The sequence below is a fragment of the Microtus ochrogaster genome, chromosome 2, assembly GCF_000317375.1.
Source record: "Microtus ochrogaster isolate Prairie Vole_2 chromosome 2, MicOch1.0, whole genome shotgun sequence".
NCBI lineage: Eukaryota > Metazoa > Chordata > Mammalia > Rodentia > Cricetidae > Microtus > Microtus ochrogaster.
In genome coordinates, this window is record NC_022010.1 from 19,555,698 (window position 1) to 19,580,022 (window position 24,325).

Sequence of the window (24,325 nt, forward strand, 5' to 3'; positions counted from 1 at the left end):
CACACACACACACACACACACACACACACACGCACACACACACACAGAATGTGTGTCTAAACATCTTCACAGGCTATGTGACCATAGGCCTTCAGGGTACTAAAACCTGCTGTGATTTCCTAGATGGGAATCAGGATTCTGCCCCTGGAACACCATGGGACTCCAGTGATTCTGGTGTTCCAATCCTCCAAAATCCCTCCATAGAAGTGGGAATGTTCCAGATGCACAATAACGCCCCACCTAGAAGAAGTTTCTGGGCAGAAACTGGGAAACACGACTTCACCCTTGAACATGCGTTGCTTCCACCATTCACGATGCTGACCCCATTCAGATCTGCAGACTGTGAGGCTGGTGACAGGAGGACCATGAGGTGGGGTCATGGATGAGTACATGGATGAGCACACCACATGTCCATCGAACCTATGTGAGCACAACCATGCACAGGGCCTTGGGGTCCTGTGTGGATGGGTAGGTCGTGGCCTTACATGGAGGGTCTAATACAAGGGAAAGAAGCCAAAGAGTCAATGTGAAGTACAAGGACAGCAAGGACACCATGGCAGATACATGCTAAACTTACTCTCCCGGTTCTGGGTGAATTTTTCCATCATTCTTTTCCCATCACCAGGAATTGGGTGTGACTTTTAAAACTCTTCGTGACAATAAGTGTAAATGAAATCCAGGGCATTGTCGATGTGTGATGTTCACAGAACCGGGAGAGACAGCCATTCTCATAGCAGGGCATCAGAGGCACCTGCTGGAGGGAAGACGCTGGGTGTCGTGGTCAGGGACATTTGGTGAAGGTTCTAGAAATTGTACAGGACCAGAAATAAATAATATAAACCCAACTGAAAGAAATATACTCATTAATATTTGCATAATATGTGATTGTGTACATGAAAAAGCTGAATTAACACTACAAACAGTGAAGACCTAAAGGGAAATTCAAGTCATAGAAGTAAAGGCTATCTTTCTTATTAGAAATGGCCAATTCGAGAATTAACTAAGATTAGAACTTAAAAGAGCAGCCAGGCTTGATTGTGAGTGAGCAAGCCTTGCTACATGGCGAAGTGTGTGTGAGGATGACCGCACAGCTCAGCTGTGCAAAGAGAGAGGCAGAGATGCTGAAGAAAAGGGAGGAAGGACCAGTCACATACTTTAATAGAAAGTCTAGCATGAAACAGCTATCCATTCTTCTCAGTGCAGCCTAGATCTCATTTTGAGAAATTTATAAAGGCATTGTTAAATCACTATAATGTTTAAGTCCAAGAAGAGCAAAGAAAGGGGAAGGAAGAAAAAAAAAGAAGGAATAGGAGGGAGAAAAGTGGATCACAGTGACCCAGTTTTACCTGTAGAGGGGATGGACAGTCTGCAAGCAGACGGGGCCATGATGGTGGTGATGGTGATTGTGTTAATGACAGTGATGGTGGTGGTGATGATGATAATGATGTTAGTAATCGTGATGATGATGGTAATAATACTGACAATGATGCGGATGGTACCAATGGTGGCAATGATGATGATGATGATGATGGTGTGATGATGATTATAGTAGTGATGATAGCGGCGATGATAATAGTGACAGAGATGGTAATGGTGCCTCATCCCAGGAGCAGGAACTTTAATGACATGACACAGTTCAAAACTGGGCAAAGTTCACCACAAATGCTGTTTTTAAAGTACCAATTATTGTTATTACTGTATCCCCACATTTCTTAGTTCATAGGACTAGCCACTTCCCACCCCCAAGGAATCCTGCCTCCTATGTTAAGTATTCTCTGCTCATGGAGCCTTGAACACAGGAGGCCCATGAAGAAGGCTGGTGTGATGATTAATCTCAATTTCCAACTTTCTGAGAATGGAGATCATCTGGGAGATAGGCCTGCCTGTTGGGAATTATCTATGCAGGGTCAATTAAGATGGGAAGCCCCACCTGCTATGGGCAGCTCCAATCCTTCGGGCTGGGGATCCTGGGTTACATAAGAAGGAGACAGCAAACTAAGCACAAGCATTTGTCACTCTGAATCCCGAATCCACATACCTCAAGGCCCTGCCTCAATTCTGTGTGGCTTCCCCACCATGATGAGAAGGACCCTTGAATTGTGAGACAAAAAAGACCCTTTCTCCCTTAAGTTGTTTCCGTCAGAATATTTTGGCAGCCTCACCTAGAGAAGTCACTAAGACAGCTGGGACAATGGCCCTCTTTCCAGGAGCCCACGTGTCCTCATCCTTCTCAGAGTTCTAACCACCATGGCTCCCGCTGGTCTCTTTAGGGTCCCCGAGACCTGACAAAGCCTCTGTATTTTCTCAAGGGCCTCTCGGCCCTTCGCACCACCACCCAGCTGAATCTAAGCCCTCAGACCTCTCTGTGCATTTGGGTGTTTGCTTATTCTTGTGATGTCCTCATAAAGTTTGAAAAAAAAAATGTGCTTTTCCTCCAGTTAACTTGTCAGCTTAATTCATATGGCTCAGGTTACTGAACCTAAGAGGATGGAATAAATGTTTTATCCCTACAAAGCTTAGATATTCATTTTTTCGCCTATCTCTCCACCTGCCCACCCACAACCGGGAGATTTCTCCACAAACTTAGTTCTGACTGAGGGTTTGTAAAAGCAAATACAGAGAGGCAATCTAAGTAAGCCATTGTCCTGCAATTTCCATTTTAATGCCTTTTCCGTGACGGCTTTGTGCCAGTGTTTTAGGCCTTGCTGAACTGAGGTCAAGAGGAGCCCTCTGGCTGGGATTCAGTGACACTCTACTTGGTGAGGTCACAGGTGGGAGGAGAGACAACCCAACCATCTCCAGATCAGCCCTGCACACAGGCAGGGTCTGAGAAGTGGTCTGTGGACCCCAGACCACAACAAATGGTTGGGATTATTATTATTATTATTATTATTATTATTATTATTATTATTATTATTATTATTATTCCTGGAGCCTTCTGGACTCATTGGGTCCCTTGGAATGGAGCAGACTTAGCATATGTTAAGTCTAGAGCATAGTCCCCAGCCCCTGGCATCCATCCCAGCCTTCCTGACCTGGGAGTTGCTTTGGTTTGGACTCCAAAACCCAGCATCCCAGGTCCTGACCCCTCCCAGGAGGGGGAACAGGACCACTCCCACAGGGTATTTAAATGGGCTCCCAGAAGAAAAACACGTGGTTTGGTTTCAGGTTTGCATGGGCTCCCTGCTGTCTTGTCTCCCTGCCAGGCCATCCCCAATCGTAATAAAACGATGGGCATTTTGATTCGGTTTGATTTGACCTAATTGGACTTGTTTGCACCAGCGGAGCTGCCCTTTCCTTATTATTTTTTCTTAATATATGGAGGTCTCACCCTGTGGGAATGAGTGGTCCTGATCTCCCCCCCCCCCCGGGAGAGGTCAGAACCTGGCATCCTGGGATTTGGAGTTCAGATCAAAGCAACTCCCAGGTCAAGGAGGCTGGAATGGATGCCAGGGGCTGGGGGCTATGCTCCAGACTTAACACCCTCCACTTCCTGGACTCTTGCAGACCCTAGGTCACAGCCTCCTGTTTTCCCAGTCAGGGTCTCCATCTCCTCATCTAACAAGTAGCGTCATAGTGACATCTGTGGTAGCTGCAGATACAGCACATGGCGGTGATACAGACTGTCTGCTTGCCACACACTCAGGCTGCCCTCACTGAGGAGCACTGAGCCTGGCTCGCTGGAATGCTGGGAAGGTGGACAGGCACAGGGCTGAGGTCTTAGAAAGGAGACTGAGACCATGACCATTGTAGCCGTGGCCAGTCTTTTCCCTGTTGTGTGGCTTTACTCACCTGGCCCACACCCCAGACCCTGAGAGCCCCTATTCCAGGGCAGGATCCATCTGGCTACCCCCAGTCACTTGCCAGGAGAACCAAGTGTCTTTGAGGTGATTTGCCACATGAAAGAAATGATCTTATATCTGCATTTAGACTACCGTTGTCAAATATACCCAGGTGGTGGTATATGCCTTTAATATCAGCACTAAGGAGGCAAAGGCAGGCAGATCTCTGTGAGTTTGAGGCCAGCTAGGTCTACAAAGCGAGTTCCAGGACAGCCAGGGCTGTTACACAAGAGAAACCCTGTCTCAAAAAAAAAAAAAAAAAAAAAATAGAAACAGCACCAGGAGAGGAAAACCTTGAGATTACCCTGACCCTAACTCTAAAGTCTAATTCTCACGGTAACTGCAATGTCCAATCTGAAGCTCTTAACAGATGATATCACCACTAAGCCTCCTTGGAGCTGGTTATGACCTTTAGGGGATATGTAGGAGTCAGAGCTCTTTAGAAATGGTCAGTCCCCTGCAGTGAAGAGCAGGGATCATATGGAGCCAGGCAGGATTGAGCCAGCCCCACTAGAGAGGAACGCAGGGAGAAGCAGCAGGGGCCCTGGCCTCCCTGCTGTGGGAACAGCTCCTCTTCCAGATGGCAGGACCCAACAGAGCAGGGACAGCCTTGGGGGAACATGGAGCAAGAGCCCCTGGACCCAGCGCCCCATGAAAGATTCATCCCAGAGCCCCAGGGCCTCAGTGCCAGCTGTGCAGCCTCCTTGGTGCAGGGACAAGGGACTAAGTTGGGCTTGGTCTGCCTCCCTGAAACCGTCGTCTTGTTTGCAACCTGACAGAGGCATCTCCACCAGGGCCAAGTCAGGGCCAAGCCTGAAGAACTGACTTTGATCCCTGGAACCTACAGGGTAGACAGAGCTCACTCTTTCAACTGTCCTGGAACCTCCACCCGCATGTTGTGGTATGCGCGCTCACACATAATGGGGGTGAGGGCAGTGTAAAAAACTGTTAAAGCCGAATAATTCAAAGTGCATTAACAGATGTGGAAATTGAGATGATAAGCCCTTGCGATGCGGAGATGACAATTTAGAATTAGCTGCAATCACTAAGGAACGGGCAAGGGCTTGTGTTTCTTCTCCCACAGAGGGGAGCTCCAGGGGAGAGGAAATGGTGGAGGAGGGAGAGTTTTCTGATAGCGTTTAGAGCCCAGAGCAACTTCCCGGTAGGCAGAAGCACCTCAAGCCTTGCTGATGGAAGGATGGATGATGGAATAGGTAGATTGCTAGGTGGGAAATAATGAACGGGTGATGGAAAGATGATGGCCGGATGACTTAAGGTCACTGAGGTTTGAGTAGAGGACCGTGACCACAAAGACAAAGTCCAGCTGGGAACCAGGAAGAGCATAGCAGGTCAGGCTCGTGCCGAGGACTGTGACTGCAGATGGGAAAGCTGGTGGCATTCCACGTTGCACAGCAGGACACTGACCTCAAGTGGATAGCTGATTCACCTTTATGCAAAGCCAAGGAATCAGTCTTGGTAGCCACCACCCTCAGTACCATCATTTTCAAACCCCATCAGGAGGACTGAAGGGAAGCCAGAGCCCGTATCTTAACTCATTCCTGTCCACGTCCCACATCACTTAAATTCTGCTGATCCTCGAGCACAATTCCACTAGTCAGAGAGCTGAGGCGGCCAAGATATGACATCCCTGTGGCTCTGGGCTTCCTTTATTTGCCTCCACAGTACAGTGAACTCCCATGGAGATCCTCTGCATCAGTAAGGATCGTGCTAGCCGGCATTCTGACTGTATCTCTCATCACAACAGGCTGCCAGGTTGTGAGCTGCAGTTGGCGCAGCTCTGCTGGGCACAGGTAGAGTCTTGTCCTATCTGAGCCTCAAACCTTAGTTGCCATGGAGACTGTGACACTTCACTGAGGATCTTCGTCCTAAGCCCACTACCCTCTCTGTGTTCAGTGGGATAGTTTTTTGAGAGCCGCCCTCTACAGAACACTGTCCAGGATTGGTGACCAATGTGACTTCTGGAAGCCTCGCCTTCCTTGGGGAACACTTGACCTGCCACAGGGGGTGCTGCCAGCACCCCGGCTTTTAGTTTTGCTGTGCTCTTGTCCTTGAGGTGCACTCACCGCCCCCCTGTTCTCTCTACTGCTCACTCCTAGGCATCTGTTGTCCCCAGAATTCTGCTCGTACCTAGGGGACATTTGAGCTCACAGCCCCGTCCTAAGGGGATCTGAAGGATGAACATTGTAATTGATTGAAAGAGTGAAAACTGCAGAGATGAATGAATAAATGAATGGATGAGTGAATGAATGGCCCCTTTCCCTCATCATTTCGCATTGTCCAGTGTCACTAGTGAACCTACATTCTGGGCCTCAAGCTTCTCGCTGATCCATCTACTATGAGGCTCGGGGCACAAGGCAGGGACAGTGATGCTCCCAGGCACAGCTTGAGGGCATGAGGGAGGGAGGGAGGTGTCACATCAGTGTCCACTGAGTTTTAAGAACTTTGGGGTTCCATATAACTGCATCCTATTGAGTGGATACCAAGTCTGTAAGTAGTGATCACTGAGTTTTAGGAAGTCTGGCGTTCCCTGTAACTAAACCTACTGAATGGATACCAAGTCTGTAAGTAGTGATCACTGAGTTTTAGGAAGTCTGGCGTTCCCTGTAACTAAACCTACTGAATGGATACCAAGTCTGTAAGTAGTGGCACTGTCTCCCAAGAAGGAAGACTCAACATCCTTGCCTCATTCAATGAGTCCTCATCACTTGGTTCCTCAGGTGACCTGTGGAACTCCATCAGTACACTGGGGAGCTTTAGTGTATAAAGCATTTGTTGTATAAGAATGGGGACCGGAACCGGGCGGTGGTGGCGCACACCTTTAATCCCAGCACTCGGGAGGCAGAGGCAGGCGGATCTCTGTGAGTTCGAGGCCAGCCTGGTCTACAAGAGCTAGTTCCAGGACAGGAACCAAAAGCTACACAGAAACCCTGTCTCGAAAAATAAAAAAAGAATGGGGACCAGCGTTTGGATCCCTGGGACCCACATAAAAGCTGGATAAACATGGCAGTCACCTGGAATAGCAGCACTTGGGAGACAGAGACAGGAGCTATCTAAAGCAAGCCAGCTATTTAAGACCAGCTGGAGGAGCAAGCTCTGGATTCAGAGAAACCCTACCGCAGAAAATAAATGGAGGGTGACCAAAGAAGACACCCAACATCAGGCCTCTATGTGCACTTGTAGACGTAGCATCTACACTCACATACATGCATGCACCCATATACATGTGAATATGAATTCACATATGAATGTATAATACACACATCCACACACACAAAGAAAGAAATAAAAGAACTGTCATTGGTCCTGCCTTTGAGGCCACCGTGCCTCCGTGTTAATGGACATGAAGTACAAAGAGTGGTGGCCTATGATGAGCCGATATAAAGCTGAGGGGGCATGAGAGAACAGAGTGACTGAAGTCGGGTTGTTGGCAGTTTAAGACACGATGTTACAACTCGAAAGTGTTTTCTGTGGTTCCCACAGTGAGCGTGAGAGGAGCTACAAGAGATGCAGGAAGGATAAGCCATGGGATGTCCCCATGAAACCAACAAGACAGCAAGGAAGGCTGCAAGAGGGAGGGAGGGACAGAGGAACAAGGCAGAAGGTTAAGCAGCCAGTGGCCACGCACAGCTGGAGTGCTTCTATCTGAACTTATTTCTTTCTTTCTTTCTTTCTTTCTTTCTTTCTTTCTTTCTTTCTTTCTTTCTTTCTTTCTGTTGTTTTGGTTGTTCTGTGTAGCCCTGGCTGTCCTGAAACTCATTCTGTAGGCCAAGCCATCCTTGAACTCAGAGATCTGCCTGCCTCTGCCTCCAGAGTGCTGGGATTAAAGGTGTGTGCTACCACCATCACCTGGCTTGTTGATTCTTTCATTTTTTATCTACACTTTTATTTTGCTGATCATGATTGTGTCATGTGTGTATAAGTGTGGGTACACGAGTATCCAGGTGCATGTGTGGAGGTCAGAGGACAACCTTGGGTCTAAGTCCCCACTGTCACCTGTTTGAAGCAGGGTTTTTTATTTGTTGCTGTGTACACCAGCCTAGCTGGTTCTGGAGCTTCCGGGGATTCTCCTGCCTGGCTCCCATCATGCTCTAGGAGCACTGGGATTGCAGGTGTTCTGCCGTGTCTGACTTTGATATGAGTTATGTGTGTTTGAACCCAGGTCCTCACGCATGCACAGCAAGCACTTCACTTACTAAGTCATATCCCATCTCTTCTTTTTTAGAAAGTCTTTGTGTGTATATGTGGGAAGACACTTGCTTTAGATACACAGATTCTAAAATACACAGATTTAAAAGGGAAAGACAGAAAAATGTATTCCATACAGGTAACCGCAGGAAGGGCAGAGGGGCCCACAGGTGTATCAGACAAAACAGACACAGGGAAAGCCTGCCACTCGAGGCAGGGGGGACCTAGTATGAGAGGATTTGCCAGGAGACCCAATGTGTGAATGTGTCAGCACCTGCCAGGAAAGCCACGGTGGATGATGAATCCTTAGGACCAGTGAGGGGTCTCATGGCCACATACCCCAGCAGCAGATTACAGCAGCAACCCCAAGAACAGGTGGGTCAGCCCAAGAGACCATGAGGTAACAGAAGCCCCGGAAGACACTGCTGCCCAGATGGACACAATGCCATACATAGCATCAGAACTCATCCTCTTCCTGAGGCAGCAAACCATACCCAGGACACATACCATTATAAGCCCTAGAACAGAGCCTTGCACATGGGAGAATGCTGAAATTGTGCAGGTTTTTTCTTCCACCACAGCAGAGGGCGTTAGGAGTAAGATGCGTTTGCCGATGACAGGATCTTACTCAGGGAAAACCCCAAACGTGACCATAAATGTCAGCAAGGATGAACAAAGGCAGCAAGGTCACAGAATGAACAACATGTGAAAAAAACCAGCCTTGTTCTGAGACAGCAACATGACCAAACCCCAAAGGAAATTAGGCAAAGGATTCCACTTTCGGTAGCAGTGAAGAGGAGGACACACCCAGGAAGGGACTTGGCCAGAGAGACTAGATGGAGGATTGCAAACACTGCTGAGACAAAATAGAAACACATGGCAAGATGCCTCATCTTGGAAGACTGGTATTGAAAAATGGCTGTATTACCCAAAATGTGTATAATCAGTGCTATCCCAGCCAACATCACAAGCCTCTTTTTTTTTTTTTTTTGGCAGATCTAGAAAATAAAATAAAATAAATGCAGAATCTCAAAGGACCCATGAGGTTCTTTTTTTAGGAGAAGAATCTAACTAGAAAATAAAATTCATACAGAATATCAAAGGACCCCCAAAGAGCCAAAACAGTCTTAAGGAACAAAAATACAGGAAGCTTCACACTCCTGACCTTGAAAGACTGCAAGACTCAGGAGTCAAGTAAGAGGCTGTGGACATGAAAACAGACAGACAGACCAACTAGACAGAATGGAGAACACAGAAAAAAAGCCTCGCAGAAGCGATGGGATGACTTTGGAGAGATGTCAAGATCAGATACTTCCACCCATGGTGCCTGAAAACTCAACATCCATGTGCAGACGTAAATCTGGACCCGCACCTCACACAACACGAAAGATGAACACAGATGGGGCAGATGTGAGCTCTTGGGCCCCGCTGTGAAACTCCTCAGGGAAGATGGAAGAGAGTCTAGAAAGATGATGGACAATCCTGACTACGTGATGATGTCCTGGGCCTGATGCTCTACAGACAGTATAAGTGGCAGCTGATGAAACAGACAGCAACGGCAAAACTTCTCTGTTATTAGAAGGTGGGGGGGGGGTCATCAGAGGAGATGGCCACTCCCATGATGGCCAGTCCCATGATGCCTGGCAGGTAAGTTATTGGGTTAATTCCAAAATGTGTAATCAGCCTCTGCTAGTCAACAGGAAAAAAATAAACAAACCACCCCGGTGAAATGGGTAAAGGACTTAGACACCTCCCTGACACTACATAAATGGCCAGCAGACACACTGAAAGACACTCAAGGTCACCAATCACTGGGAAAGTACAAATCAGAACCACAGTGCCCCATCGCTTAATTATTGGAGCAGCTGCCATGAAAAAGTGAAATCAGAAAGTAACAAAAGTTGCCAGGACTTGGAGAGATAGGGATGAAAATTAGCGCAGCTGCCCTGAGAAAGTGTGGAGGTTCCCCAGAACTCTACAAGCAGGCCTGCCTGTGACCCAGACATCCCACTGCTGGGCACTTATCCAGAACCAAGGGTGGGCAGGATCTGGAGATTTTTACTCATGTGAGCCAAGACCTCGATGCAGCCCAAATATCCTGAGGCCTGGATGTGTGGAGCTGATGTGGTACGCCCATTCAACAGAATAGCGTTCAGTCTTAAAGGAGAAGGAACTGCACAATTATACTTACCCAATGTGTCTAAAGTGACCTGACCTGGAGAAACAGTGAAGAAAGTGTTGTTGTCAAGGATAGGGTTGCTCCATGGAGACAGAGGTTGTTGGTGGGGTGAACATGTCCCAGGTATCTCTCACACTCCGGTGTGTACACGGTTTATACTACTGTGCGTCCCAGTAACAAACATTTAAGATGATTACTGTGTCTCAGCTACTGTGTATACAGAGAGAAAGGTTATGTAGGTGTCTTGACACGGAGGTTTCAGTCAATGACTTGGGGAGGTCACAGTCCCTCATCCTAACATGAGCTCTATAAAAAGGTTTCCCCATCACTGTCAACCACCATCTGCAGATGCACATGACACCTCCAGATATCTCAAAGTGTGGAGTGTCACCTAGACCTCCCGCCAGGAGCCCTGGGTCCCAGATGATTGAAGGGATAGTGGTGGGCAGGGAAGACTACCCTTCCCTCAAGCATCTCAGAACTCCACTTGCACGAACTTAGTTCTAATCAAGGCCATGATTGCCGAGGCTGAGACTCAGCCTGTTGGTCAGTGGAGGCTCCCTGCTGCACTGTGATGACTAGACCCAATATAACCTGAGAGCTGGACCGAAATAGCTCCCTGCCCAGTGTCTGTGGAGCAGGCAGTCCTGTAAGAGCACAGACTCTCATCAAGCCTGAGCTAGAGCACTGGTTGTCTTGGCGTGTGAGGGGTGGGACACAGAACAAATGTTCCAGGATCCAAAGACCCCATCCCTCCCTAGCCCCACCAACCTCAGTGGTTTTGATTTCCTAAGATTATAGTCCAATCCAGAGTTTAGGGGCCAAGATCTTCAAAATCCCCTGTGCTGTGGCCTTCTGATGTCCTGGTGTTCACTCCTCTTTTCTGCTCCACCAGCAGCTCCAGGTCTCTCCAGAACATGCTGGTTCTTCCACCTTGGGGTCTTTGTCCATGCTGTTCCCTTACTGGGAAAACCCTCTTTACAGCCTGCTTCCTTCAGGGGTCTAACAGTATGTCACAGCCATGTCCCTGTGGCAAGAGTAAGGGGGTCACTTCCCAGGGGAGCCTCAGACGAATGGCTGGTTTCTCATTTGTCTTAAGGTCTCTGGAAGTGGAGAGTTACGGGGGTGGGCGTCATGGCAACCCACCCACAGCTCTCCACACTGGCTCTGGCAAAGGCCTGAACTGAGGTTAGTTTAATGACACACTTTCCCTGGGGAATGCAGCAAGAAGTCATCTTGAACACGAGGCCAGACTGGAACTAAGAGGCCAGTCCCCATGGGCTGCCGAAAGACGGGGCTCACACAAAGATAGTCACCCTGTCTTAATGCCACCTCTGTGCATGCACACTCGGGAAGTGGGCAGAGGAACCGATGAGTGGAAAGTCATGAGTAGACGGGCTGGCATGTTGTGCTACTCAGATTTAAAAAAAAAAAATAAACACATCCATGAGAGCTGAGGCAGGAGGATTGCCATGAGTTCAAGTCCAACCTGAGTTATAAAGTGAGACACTCTAAAATTAAAAAGGAGAGGGACTGGAGAGATAAGTATATATATTGTATTATATTATATGCAAATAGGTAAAGGCTCACAAACATGAGAACCTATGTTCAGATCCCCAGTACCCATGTTTAAGGTAGGGAAAAAGCTGGCATGGTCACATGTACCTGTAATCTCAACCCTAAATTGGCAGAGACAGGCAGATCTCTGAAGGTCACTGAACAGTATAGCCAAATAAGTGAGTTCCAGGTTCAATGATGACCCTGCCTCAAAACATAAGAGCCGGGTGGTAGTAGCACAATCCTTTAATCCCAGCACTTGGGAGGCAGACACAGGCAGATCTCTCTGAGTTCAAGGCCAGCCTGGTCTACAGAGTGAGTTCCAGAACAGCCAGGGCTATATGGAGAAACCCTGTCTCAAAAATCAAAACAAAACCAAAAGATGGAGAGCAACTGGGGAAGATTACCTCTGTCTACCACACAAAATGTACATGTGAAGAAAGAGAAAGGCGGGGGAAGGGAAGAAAGAGGAGACAAGTATGTGTCCTGGACACCACTCCACCACACCGCCCTAGCCCTTGGAACACACTGCTCACACCTCAGACTCCTATCCCTCCCGGCCTGACTCTCTAGGACCTCAAGGTGACTGGCCATAGAAGCCGGTGGGGAGAGCAAAGGCCCAGACAGCCTCAGAGTAAACACCAGCACTGTAATCAAGCACATAGACAGCCCCATCAGCAAATGTCCTGTTAAATACTAAGGGCCTACACAGGTCTTAGTTGCCAGCAGGGGGCCACCAAACTCCCTCCTAAGAGGCCATAGTGAATCATGCATTTCAGGAGGAAAAACTGAATCTGAGCCATGCAGACAGATAGATCCTGGGAAGAGCCTGTGCCCTTCTGAGGTCTGAGACTCCTGGGGCTCTGGAGATGGCGGTTGGTGCTCCCCAGGCATCTCCCCAACCCTCCAGTATGAAAAGGCCAAGGCCCACCTGCCCGAGTCCAGCCACAGGACTTTCCCTTCCCACCCCCAGAACATGATTGGACTCCAGTGCTGAAGTACAGCCATGATTGTGTCATGACCCCATGACCCCATCCAGCCACCTTGCTGGACATAAATCAGAAAGGAAACAGTGTGGCATCAATTAGGGGTGCTAACTGCTGCAAGCCCAGCTGAGGGAGAAATGCAGGCACCGCTACAGAGCCTCTGATTGCAGCCTGAGCCAGGGACCCCTCATCCGGAGCCCACAGCCTAAGCCACTACTGCACAGCTGGAGTCCCCACAGCCAGAAGCTGTGCTTGTGACTCGGGAAACAGCCCAGGGCTTTCAACATCTCCTCGTGCACATGTGGAAGCAAGCCCGTGATCTCTGAAAAACGCTCACTTAGGTGTCTAGAATCCCCAGGGCCAGAAGTGGTGATTCTCAACCCCCATCTTCCTCTAACTTCCAGTCTGCCATCCTCCCACCCAACCCCACCCCAGGGCAATCTTCACTTCTGCATCTCTGTTCCCAGACAAGGTACCTCCTAAGGAAGGTGTTGAAGGAGCATTCCAGAAGTGGGAAGGGGCAAAAACAAAGTCAGCAAGGAGGTGGCTGTTCTGAAGGGAATCTCTGTGGTGAATCTGATACGCCTGGGAAATAGAGAACCTCTGAGGACATGTCTGTGTGGCATTTTCTTTCTTTCTTTTTTTTTTTTGGTTTTTCGAGACAGGGTTTCTCTGTGGTTTTGGAGCCTGTCCTGGAACTAGCTCTTGTAGACCAGGCTGGTCTCGAACTCACAGAGATCCACCTGCCTCTGCCTCCCAAGTGCTGGGATTAAAGGCGTGCGCCACCACCACCCAGCTTGTGTGGCATTTTCTTAATTGCTGATGAATGTGAGAGGATTCAGCCCATTATGGCAGATACTATCCCTAGGCAAGTGGTTCTGGGCAGAATAAGAAAGAACATGAGCCTAGGGTGAACCATTAGGCAGTACTGCTCCAGGGTCTGGCATCGCTTCGTTCCTCCAGGTTCCAGCGTTTAGTTTGTGCCCTGGATTTCTTCAATCAGGGATGGCCTATGACCAGGAAGCATAAGCCAAATAAACCCTTTCCTTCCGTAAAGTTGATTTTAATCAGGAAGTTTATCAAAGCAACAGAGCAGGGGCTGGAGTTAGTGCCAGGAGATCCTGCACTGTCCAGGGCTAGCACCTTGTTCCTTCCTTCCATCTTAACTTTCTGCACTCCTCTTCTCTTGCAAGAGTGCAGGGAGGCAGTGGCATCATACACCTCTCCAACAGACACTCTGAAGACAGTTGGAAAACGAAGTACAAAGATAGGTATCTCCTAGCAAGGCTGTCTTTGCATCCGATAATGAAGTGTCTGCACCAAGGCCCGTTGGGCCTCATCTCTATCCTGGAAGACTCCTAGGACTCTGTGCATCTGTCCTATGTCTGTCCTCAGAAGGAAAAAAGAGTGACATAACTTAGGTTCCTTCAGACAGTGCTGCCCAGCCTTTGAACTCTTAGAGTGGAATGAATGCCTCCAATCACATTGGAATGCAAAAAACTTCCAGAATATTCTAGTAAGTATTGGAGATACTCCGGGATGAGTTACCAGCCTCACTGCCTTGTCTCAGGATTCAGGGTCCTTGCTTGGGAAGGCTGAAGTGCCAAGTCCCTCCAGGCTGCACAGACAGTGGTCTGTGCCCTAGAAGAGGGGAAGAGGCATGAGCAGAGAGTGGAAACGGGAGGGAGTGCTAACCACTGGTGTCTTCTCAGGCTCAAAGCAGTGTGCTGCGGTGAGATTGGAGTCCCTGAAAGCTGTTATGAAAACACCCAAACATGAGCTACTCAGGACTATGGACTCCGGGCTGCTTTTAGTCACAACAAGGTCCCACCTGAGCCAGCCTTCCGCTCACGATTCTCCTCATCTGACCTCAACCCTGTCCCCTGCCCAAGCTCTCCTGGCCCAGCACAGATGAGAATATAGCACTGACCATGTCCCTTCCCAAGAGGACAAGGATTGGGGACTGCATTTCTTGGCATCTTTAACCTGCCAGAACCATTGAACTTAAGGAGAGTGGGGACAGTGACAGCTAAGAGGGCCTCAGGTGGAAGAACTTGCACTGCAGGAGGAAACAGTGGGGGACCCTGGGACAGAAGAGAGGCTTGGGGGACTACTGGTCGAGTGTGGGTGAAGCAGAGTGAGCAGACGAAAGCACGAAGATAGGATCACGGGCTTTGACCTAGCATCCTGGTCAAATGTGAGGTCAGGAAGAGAGCAGGGACGGGAGGCCTCTGTGTGGACACTGTGTAAAAGTAAAAGTAAAACGCTACAAGTCTCCGAGTGGCTGCAGCGGGAGGTGGGTCCTGAGAGCAGCCAGTCCCAGGCAGGGACAGTGTAGCCCCAGTGAATAAGAGACAGAGACAGATAGGCATGCCATGCTCTGAGGTTGGATATTTATTTAGTGGGTTATGGAGGGGAAAGGGGAGATGTGGAGAAGAGCAGAGAGAGAGGGAGGGAGAGAGAGAGAGAGAGAGAGAGAGAGAGAGAGAGAGAGAGAGAGACTCAGGCTGAACCTGAAGATCAGCTTGCCCAGGAAGGGAGTGGGCGTGGCTTGTCTCTTAAAGGGACAGGACAGACCATTACACATGGCACCTCTGGTCCAGCAAACCCAGACTGTTCTCAACAGTCACAACTTCCTGAAGATAGCGTATTGATGCTAGCTCATGCCTGTATTCCTAAGGCAGGAGAAATACTTTGAGTTTGAGGTCAGTGTGTGCTACATAGTGAGGTCCAAGCCAACCTGGGCTACAGAGAGAAACCTGGTCTCAAAACAAATGTGAGATGACTACAGATTTGGGGAAGAAACACAGCAGGCCCTGAACAATGGTTCCCAGCTTGTGTGTGTAACAGAGGTGTGAACATCTGGACCCAGAGTGGGTAACTTCCCACCACCACCAAGATGCTTCACCAAGGACCTTGCATGAGCATCTGGTTCTGCAATTGTCACACTTTTATTTATTGCTTTAATTTTCCCAAATGAGGCAGGCCTAAGACTCAAAGCGTGAAGTACGAAATGGGGATGGACAACAAGGAGAAAAAGAAACTTCATTCTCTTGCTGGAGGATTCCTTTTCGGTTTTGGTTTTGTTGGAGACAGGCTCTCGCATAGACCAGGCTGGCTTCCAACTTGCTATGGAGCTGAGACTGGCCTTAGACTCTTGACCCGCCTGCCTCTGCCTTCAAAGGCATGCACCACCATGTACCCTTTGTGCTGAGGGTTGGGCTCAGTGCCCTTGAAGCTTGGAAAACACTGTGCCAACTGAGTTGCATTTTATAGGGTTTTATCTATATTTATGGGCGTGTGTGTTCATCTGTGCACGTTCCTTGTGTGGGTGCCTATGGTGGTTAGAATAGAGGGCCAGATTCCTTAAAACTGAGTTACAGACCACTATAAGCACCTGATGTAGGGCTGGGAACTGAACCTGGGTCCTCTGGAAGAGCAGTAAGTGCTCTTAACCATTAGCCTTCCCAGAAGCCCTCCAGGCTCCACTGTTGTTGTTGTTGACTTTATAAAACATCGTTGGCCTACTTGAAGACAGCATTGATCACCCTGACTGTAAGGTCCATTCCAAGAGAGTGTGTCTATAAACAAGTACACACAAACCTGTCCCCTTACACACACACACACACACACACAAAAGGCTGCATTTTTAGTACATTTTTATATTACATGATTCTAAATGACTATATTTCAGTGTCCTCATTATTTTTAATGGCTCCATGCCCCATTGTGAGATGTTCCATAACTTACTTAAGCAATTTCCTATCTACAAGCATCCATCTCAATCTTTTATTTCACTCAGCACCATAATGAGTGTCTTTGTTCCAGTGTCTTTGTATACATTACAGGCTTCTTAGTGCCTGTTTGGTATGCAGCGAGCATGATGTACAATCACTCACAAACCACATCCTCCATTTCCAGCACTTACCTTGCCTCCCGAGTTTCCACATTCCTAAATAAATTGGCTGTGCCATGTATCTCCACACACACGTCTGGTTTCTCTTTTGTGGAAGAGTTTCTACAGGGAAGTGCTGGGCAAACTCATTTTAACTTTAGCTGGTTGGAGCCCATTTCCTGAAACCTAAGTCAGGGTCACCCTGGATGGTGGCAAAGGTTGTATACTGCCTGCAAGGGAGGAGAGGATGAAGGGGAGCCCATTGTCCCTTCACCAAGGAGTCAAGCGTCATGTACAGTAGACGCTTTTTCTAATTTGCATAAGGGCACTGTGATCGGTGGGTGTCAATCACACAAGGACTCTGGCCAAGTTATCAAAGGAGGAATCTGAGGTCAGAGAAACCCAGGAGACCTACACGGTTGTGTTGTTATGCCAATAAGGAGTGTACCATGCTCACCTCTGTCCTCACTCAGGGTTGGAGAGGGAGGAGCCGATGCCCAGGACCCTCCTCCTAGTTGCCCTCTTCCAGGCCAGCTGGTCCTAGTTGGAGACCTTCCTTCCTGAAAGTGGAACTGTTATCAGGTGTTATGGTCTGGATCTGTCGAAGTTTTTGTCAACCTGGGAAGACAAAATTGCAGCTGAGGCATTGCCTCCCTCGGATTGACTTATGGGCATGGCTGTGGGGCATTTTCTTGATGGCTAGTTAATGCAGGAGGGTCTGCACACTGTGGGCCATGTCATTCCTGAGCAAGGGGACCTGGGAAATCTGTATAATAAAGGTTGCTGAACTTGAACTGGCGATCAAGCCCGAAAACAACGTTTCTCCTTCATCTCTGTTTCCATTCCTGCCTGGCTTGGGTGCCTGCCCGTGGCTTTCGATGATAGACACTAACCCATAAGCCCGATAAACCTCTTTCTCCCATAGTGGCTTTGGTTGCGGTGCTTATCACAGCAACAGAAAACAAGCTAGGTCAGGATCTGAAGTGCCCCCACTCCCCAAGGCTCATGGTCTCCACTGTGGTAATTGTCATAGCTAGGTTTCTGGCCCTAATGGTGTACTAATATTTTGGTGGATTCATAGCTTAACTGCAGACTACTGGGAGATACTCTGAGATGTGGGCCTGACTGGAGAAGGAAGGCCACAGGGAGCCTGCCCTTAAGGAATATGTATGGTCCCCACTCCTTTCCTCTGTGTTCTCATCCTCTCTCTCTCTTCCTCCCTCCCTTGTTCCAGACACCAGGAAGTGAGCAGCTCTGGCCTTCCTGACATCCTTGCCGCTATCTTTTTCTGTCTCACAGTTATGTAGAAACAATGAACCAAGTGGCCATGAACTGAAACCTCTGAACTATGAGTCCACACAGCCCTTGCCCAGCTTAAGTTCTTTTTCTCAGGTGTTCTGTCGCACCTATGGAGAGCTGCACATCAAGGAAGAAACATCTTGACAGGATCCTAGAGAAAGCTCTTTGGAGCCAGGCATGCTCAGTCTATTACCCTGCAGATCCTGAGTTTGAGGCCACCTTGTCTGAGGCTACACTGGCCTATATGGTGAGATGGGGGTGGGGTGGAGGGCATTCTGGGTTCACTTGAAGACCCAAGTGACGAGCTTGATATTGGCTTTTATGTGTGCAGCCTCAAAGACATGTTTGACCCAAGACTTGCGGGTCACAGTTTCTTTTCCAGACAACTGGGTTTTTCTCCTCCACATCCACTGTATAAGTAATGGAGTTTCTTTTATGATCTGACGTGAATTTAATTCTCTCTGTGCTTCCACAGCACAAGTTAGATCCAGCTCTGGTATTGCAGCTAAATTGGAAAAGGACAGGGACCAAGGGACTCGTATAATCCCATCTGCAAAAGCGGAAGATGCAACCCCATGCAGAAGCCGAGGAGCTCTCCAACGACTTCCTTCAGGTGAAAATGAGGTTGTTGGCTTTGCCCTATAAAAGAATTTCCAGTATGAAACAGCTAGGGCTGTTAGACAGAAAAACCTTGTCTCAACAAAAACAAAACAAAAAAAAAACAAACACACACACACACACAGAGAGAAAGAGAGAGAGAGAGAGAGAGAGAGAGAGAGAGAGAGAGAGAGAGAGAGAGAGAGAAGCAAGGGAGAAAATGTTTTAGAATAGATTTGAAAAGTGAGACACAGTATACAACTAATGGTATGGACCTGTCATGAGAGAGCTAGCCTTGACTGTCTTCACAATACCCTGTGTATACGGTCTTAAAGACTTCCAAAGTCACATTGTTCAAAGAATTGTTGTTATAGTTTCCACAAATGAGACCATATAGTGGTTTCTGAGAAGCGCTGGACAGGATTGCTGGCTGATACAACAAAAACAGATCAAAAGAGTCAAGGAAGTTCTTCATATAGGTAAGTCGAAAGGAAGTTGGTGTGATTGTGAAAGAACTTCCTAATCTTGTCAGTGAGATTCTCAAGAAAGAAGTACAGATTTACAGATGAGAAAGGAGGAAAGTTAAACCCAGAGATTTCACACAATTCTAATAACTTTTGTCTGTCAGCCATCTTGTAGGACAGACTGAAACCAACACAATGAAGGGTCAGTGATGGTCAAGATCACCCCTTGACCAGGACTGTTTAATTTTTTTTCCAAGACAGGGTTTCTCTGGATAGCCCCGGCAGTCCTGGAACTTGCTTTGTAGACCTCCCTGGCTAGCCTCGAACTCACGGAGATCTGGCTGCCTTTGACTCCCGAATGCTGGGATTAAAGATGTGTCCTAGCCACAGCCACAGCCAAGCTAGGACTGCTTGATTATGCATACCCCTACCCTTCTATGTCAATGTAAGCTTCATGTTAGTGACTCAAAGATGGAGTGGGGTGTGGTGATACTTAATATTGATTTACAGCTTAATATTGACAGGCTCTAGAATCGCCTAGAAGACAAGCCTCTGGGCATGCCTGGGAGAGACTCCCCAGATTAGGCTAATCAAGGTGGTAAGAAACCCCAGTTTAACTGTGAGTGGTACTATCCCATGGGCTGGGTTCCAGACTTCATACAAAGAAGAAAGTGAGCTGAGCACAGGTTTACATTTCTACCCCCTCCTCTCTCTAGCTGCTTCTGAACCTAAAAAAACAGTACCAGTGATCAGGGGAAGGGAGGACATTTAAGGTGATTGTTAGAACCTGGAGTTTTTGTCCTTGTTTTTATTCATCTTCCCCTGAGGCTTTAGCGCTCTCAGAAATGAGAGAGAAAGAGAGAGTGAGAGAGAGAGAGAAGAGAAGAGAAGGAGGGGCAGGTGAAATCACCGTGAAGATTTGAGATAAGCTCCTGCCTCTATCTCAGAAATAAAATTCCCCTTTGCCAGCCAGTGTGCAGCCAGTGTATCTGGCACAATTCCATTTCATTCATCTCCTAACTAAGCTGTTAAAAGCCACACTGAGAAAGAGAAGCCTGGGGCACACTGCAACCATGACACCTTTATTTTAAGGACATGATGGCGGATGTGTGTGGAGTCACAGACCTCTGATTGCAGCACTCAGGAGGCTGAAGCCAGAAGATCAAGGTCATCCTGGGCTATGTAGTAAGACCCCCATCTCAACAAAACAGCAAAATGGGAAGCTGGGACTCAGCTGGTGAAGCACTTGCCTAGCACACACAAAGCTCTGTTATAGCCCCAATACTACATAACACAGTGGTTCTTAACCTGTGGGTTGTGACCCCTTTGGTGGAGGGGGGGTGCAAACGACCCTTTTACAGTGTTGCCTAAGACCATTAGAAAATACAAATATTTGCATTATGATTCATAACAGGAGCAAAGTTAACAGTTATGAAGTGGCAACAAAAATAATTTCATGGTTGGGGTCACCACAACACAAGGAACTGTATTAAGAGAATGCAGCATTAGGAAGGTTGAGAACCATTGACATGAAGCCAGGTATGACTCATGCTTGTAACTCAGCACTTGAGAGGTAGAGGCAGAAGGATTAGAAATTCAAGGCCATCCTCCTAAACAGGGAGAGGTCATAGCAGGCCAGGGAAACATAAGACCATGTGTAGTAAGGAGGCTTCTAGTTAGTTCCTGGCCACTTAGCCCCGAAGTAATCCCACAGAAACTGTATTAATTAAAACACTGTTTGGCCCATTAGCTCTAGCTTCTTATTGGCTAAGGCTAACTCTTACATATTAATTTAAACCATCTCCATTAATCTGTATATCGCCACGTGGCTGTGGTTTACCAAGTAAAGTTCCCAGCATCTGTCTCGGGCGAGATACATGGCTTCTCTCTGACTCCGCCCTTCTTTTTCCCAGCAATCAGTCCAGTCCTCCCCATGTAGCTTTGTTCAGCCCTCCCTGCTCTGCTATAGGCTCAAAGCAGTTCTTTATTCATTAATGGTAATCACAGCATACAAAGGGAAATCCCACATCAACCATGCAGTTATAAAATGTTACAACACCCATCTTTTACCCTCTGTTTTCCTAGATTGACTCTAAGCCTTGTGAAAATAGACACAATGAGCTCTGGATTGTGCTGAGCATGACCCATGAAGCTTCCTTGGCCACACCAGGATGATAGAGGGCCTAACCACACCCTTATTCATAACAAAATTCCTGGCTCTCTTATAGGTCACATATTCTGAAAAGCAGCAGCCTTAGCAAGCTCCAGGGGGCTGATTAAATCGGGTGCCTCTAAAGCTATAAATGCAAACAAAGGGCTGGGAGATAGTTCAGTTTGTAAAGTATTTGTCATGTATGTATAAGACTCTGGGTTCCATCTCCAGGACCATAGAAACCAGCTGTGGTGGTGCACCCCAATAAATCTAGCACTCAGGAGAGAGGCAGAAAGATCAGAAGTTCAAGGTAATCACTGGCTACATAACAAGTTTGAAGCCAAACCTGGGCTACATAATATTAGGTCTCAACAGCTGAGGTACCTATTAACATATCAAAGCTAAGTTCTCAGCCGGGTGGTGGTGGCGCACGCCTGTAATCCCAGCACTCGGGAGGCAGAGGCAGGCAGATCTCTGTGAGTTCGAGGCCAGCCTGGTCTACCAAGGGAGTTCCAGGACAGGCTCCAAAGCTACAGAGAAACCCTGTCTCGAAAAAAACCAAAAAAAAAAAAAAAAAAAAAAAAAAAAGCTAAGTTCTCTCAGCATCTGTCAGGCCTACCTGTTCCAGAATCCTCCTGGCTGGCATACTGTAGGTGGAAGTTTCTGTCCTGCAATCACTCCCAAGTAACCACATAGAGGCTTAATATTGGTTCGACCTGTAGCTCAGTCTTATTATTAGCTACCTCTTTTTTTGGCTACTAGCCAATCAGCATTTTATTAAAAATAATACAAGTGACAGGATAAAAGACCATTGTCCCATAGCACTCCCCCCCCCTTTTTAAAAAACAAAACGAGAACTCTTAATTGAATATCTTTTGCTTAGCTTGCTCCTAACCATTATCCATAACAACTTGTAACCAACATTCTAAACAAAGTAAAATATCCATAGTCCATTTTTTGGGAATTTGGGCATAGTTTTCCAGGATACTTCCTGCTGATTGGGGGCACTGATAATCTTATGGGGACCTAAAGAAAATTTTGAATTATGGTTAAGTCCTGAATGGAATATTCTGTGAGGCTTGATCATCTCAGCCAGCAGTCTTGAAACTGTTCTGGATGTAGAACTCAGATATCTGGGTCATCCATTCCTACTGGAGATTTCTCAGAGGGTCTTCCTTGATCAAACCTTATTTTTCTTAGCCCAAAATGAATCCACAGCCTCTCATTTCCTGTTGAAACAAAAGCAAAACCTCTTCTCCAAAGTAACATATCTTTTGAATTCAATTTTGAAGACAAGGCATTTACAAAATATTCATGTTTTATCTTTTTTTTTTTTTTTGAAGCTGAGGACCAAACCCAGGGCCTTGCACTTGCTAGGCAAGCGCTCTACCACTGAGCTAAATCCCCAACCCCTCATGTTTTATTAATTCAGCAGTATTTATATTCAAATGTCTTTTAGTAGCTCTTGCTCCTTCCTCAGCTGTCAAGCAATTCAAAGACAATATAATCACATACAAAATCCAGACTCTGAGTATTTTCCATCTTTATGTGACTTTATTTTAAACTCTATTTCTACTTTTATTTTTAATTTTTGGCTTTTTGAGACAGGGTTTCTCTGTGTGTCTTTGGCTGTCCTGTAATTCACTCTGTAGACTAGGCTGTCCTTGAACTCACAGAGATCTGCCTGCTTCTGTCTCCCAAGTGCTGGGATTAAAGGTGTGTGCCACCACACCTTGAACTCACAGAGGTCTGCCTCTGCCTCACAAGTGGTGGGATTAAAGGTGTCTGCCACCACACCAAACTACTCTCTTTTTTCTTTTTTAAGGACTTTATCCTTCTTTATTTTTTTCTTTGCCAAGCCTACATATATTTTTAAGCACAATATAAACCATTTAGAGGTTTTCTTCATCTGAATCTATCTTTACTATATTACTTTCTTTTTCTGACCATATGAGTCTTTAATTTGCTAAACAATATGGCTAGGATTAAAGCTGTGGCTTTGACAGCTGGATCCAGCCCATTCCCTTGCTTTCTGAGATTCTAGCCTCATGATAGAGGTACTGGCTGGAGCCATGTTTATTGCCACAACTCTATGGCGTTTCAAGGTCCATGCTGCCACCAAGAAGCATGCTGTAGGCTATTTATAAACACCATGTAAGTGTTTTGTGGCAGAGCCTCTTAAAAGGGCTGCAAATTTTTTTGCAGCTAAAGCTGAGTCAGGAAGCCTCACTTAAATGAGATGCATTTGCCTCTAGCAAACAGAGCCCACCTGAGAAAATGATGTTATCATAAATAAGCGGTGCTTAACTCTATTCTTTTCTGTCTAGAATTACTTCCCAAGTTCAGGCTTTCAGGGGATGCAGTTGTCCACACGTTGGACACCATTCTGTTGTGTGTGTGTGTGTGGGGGGGTTCTGTCCTGCCTGGTCCTGCAGTTCCAAAGAATCACACTGAGGTCTATATCAATTAGAAACTGATTGGCCCAGTATCTCAGGCTCTTCTTATTAACTAATTCTTATAATTTATATTAGCTCATAATTCTTATCTGTGATAGCCACATGGCTTGGTATCTTTGTTGGCGAGACATTCACATTTTGCTTCCTCTGAGGCTGGGTCATGAATGCCTATCAGCTAACTCTTATATTTTCAATTAACCGATAATTTTATCTATGCTTTGCCATATAGACTGAAGTTTCTGTGCCGTCCAGTCCCACAACTGTTCAGTCCCAAAGAAACACACAGAGGCTTATATTAATTATAAACTGTTTGGCCTATTAGTTCAGGTTTATGATTAACTAGCTCTTACAATTTAAATTAACACATAATTCTTTTGGGGGGGTGGGTTTGAGACAGGGTTGCTCTATAGCTTTGGAGCTTGTCCTAGAACTAGCTCTGTAGACCAGGCTGGCCTTGAACTCAGAGATTTGCCTGCCTCTGCCTCCCGAGTGCTGGTGAAGGACCCCCACCTAGCAGCATTAAATTAGCAGCAGCAGTAACAGCAGCTTAGCACCAGATAAAAGACCCCCCGCCAAGCTTGTTAAACAACTTAGCACCTGTAATGCCATTTTGCAAGGCTTGTACTAAATATCCAGGGTTTAAACAAAGGGCAGTTTTAGAAGCTGCCAAAACGAGATAGGGACCCCTGTGG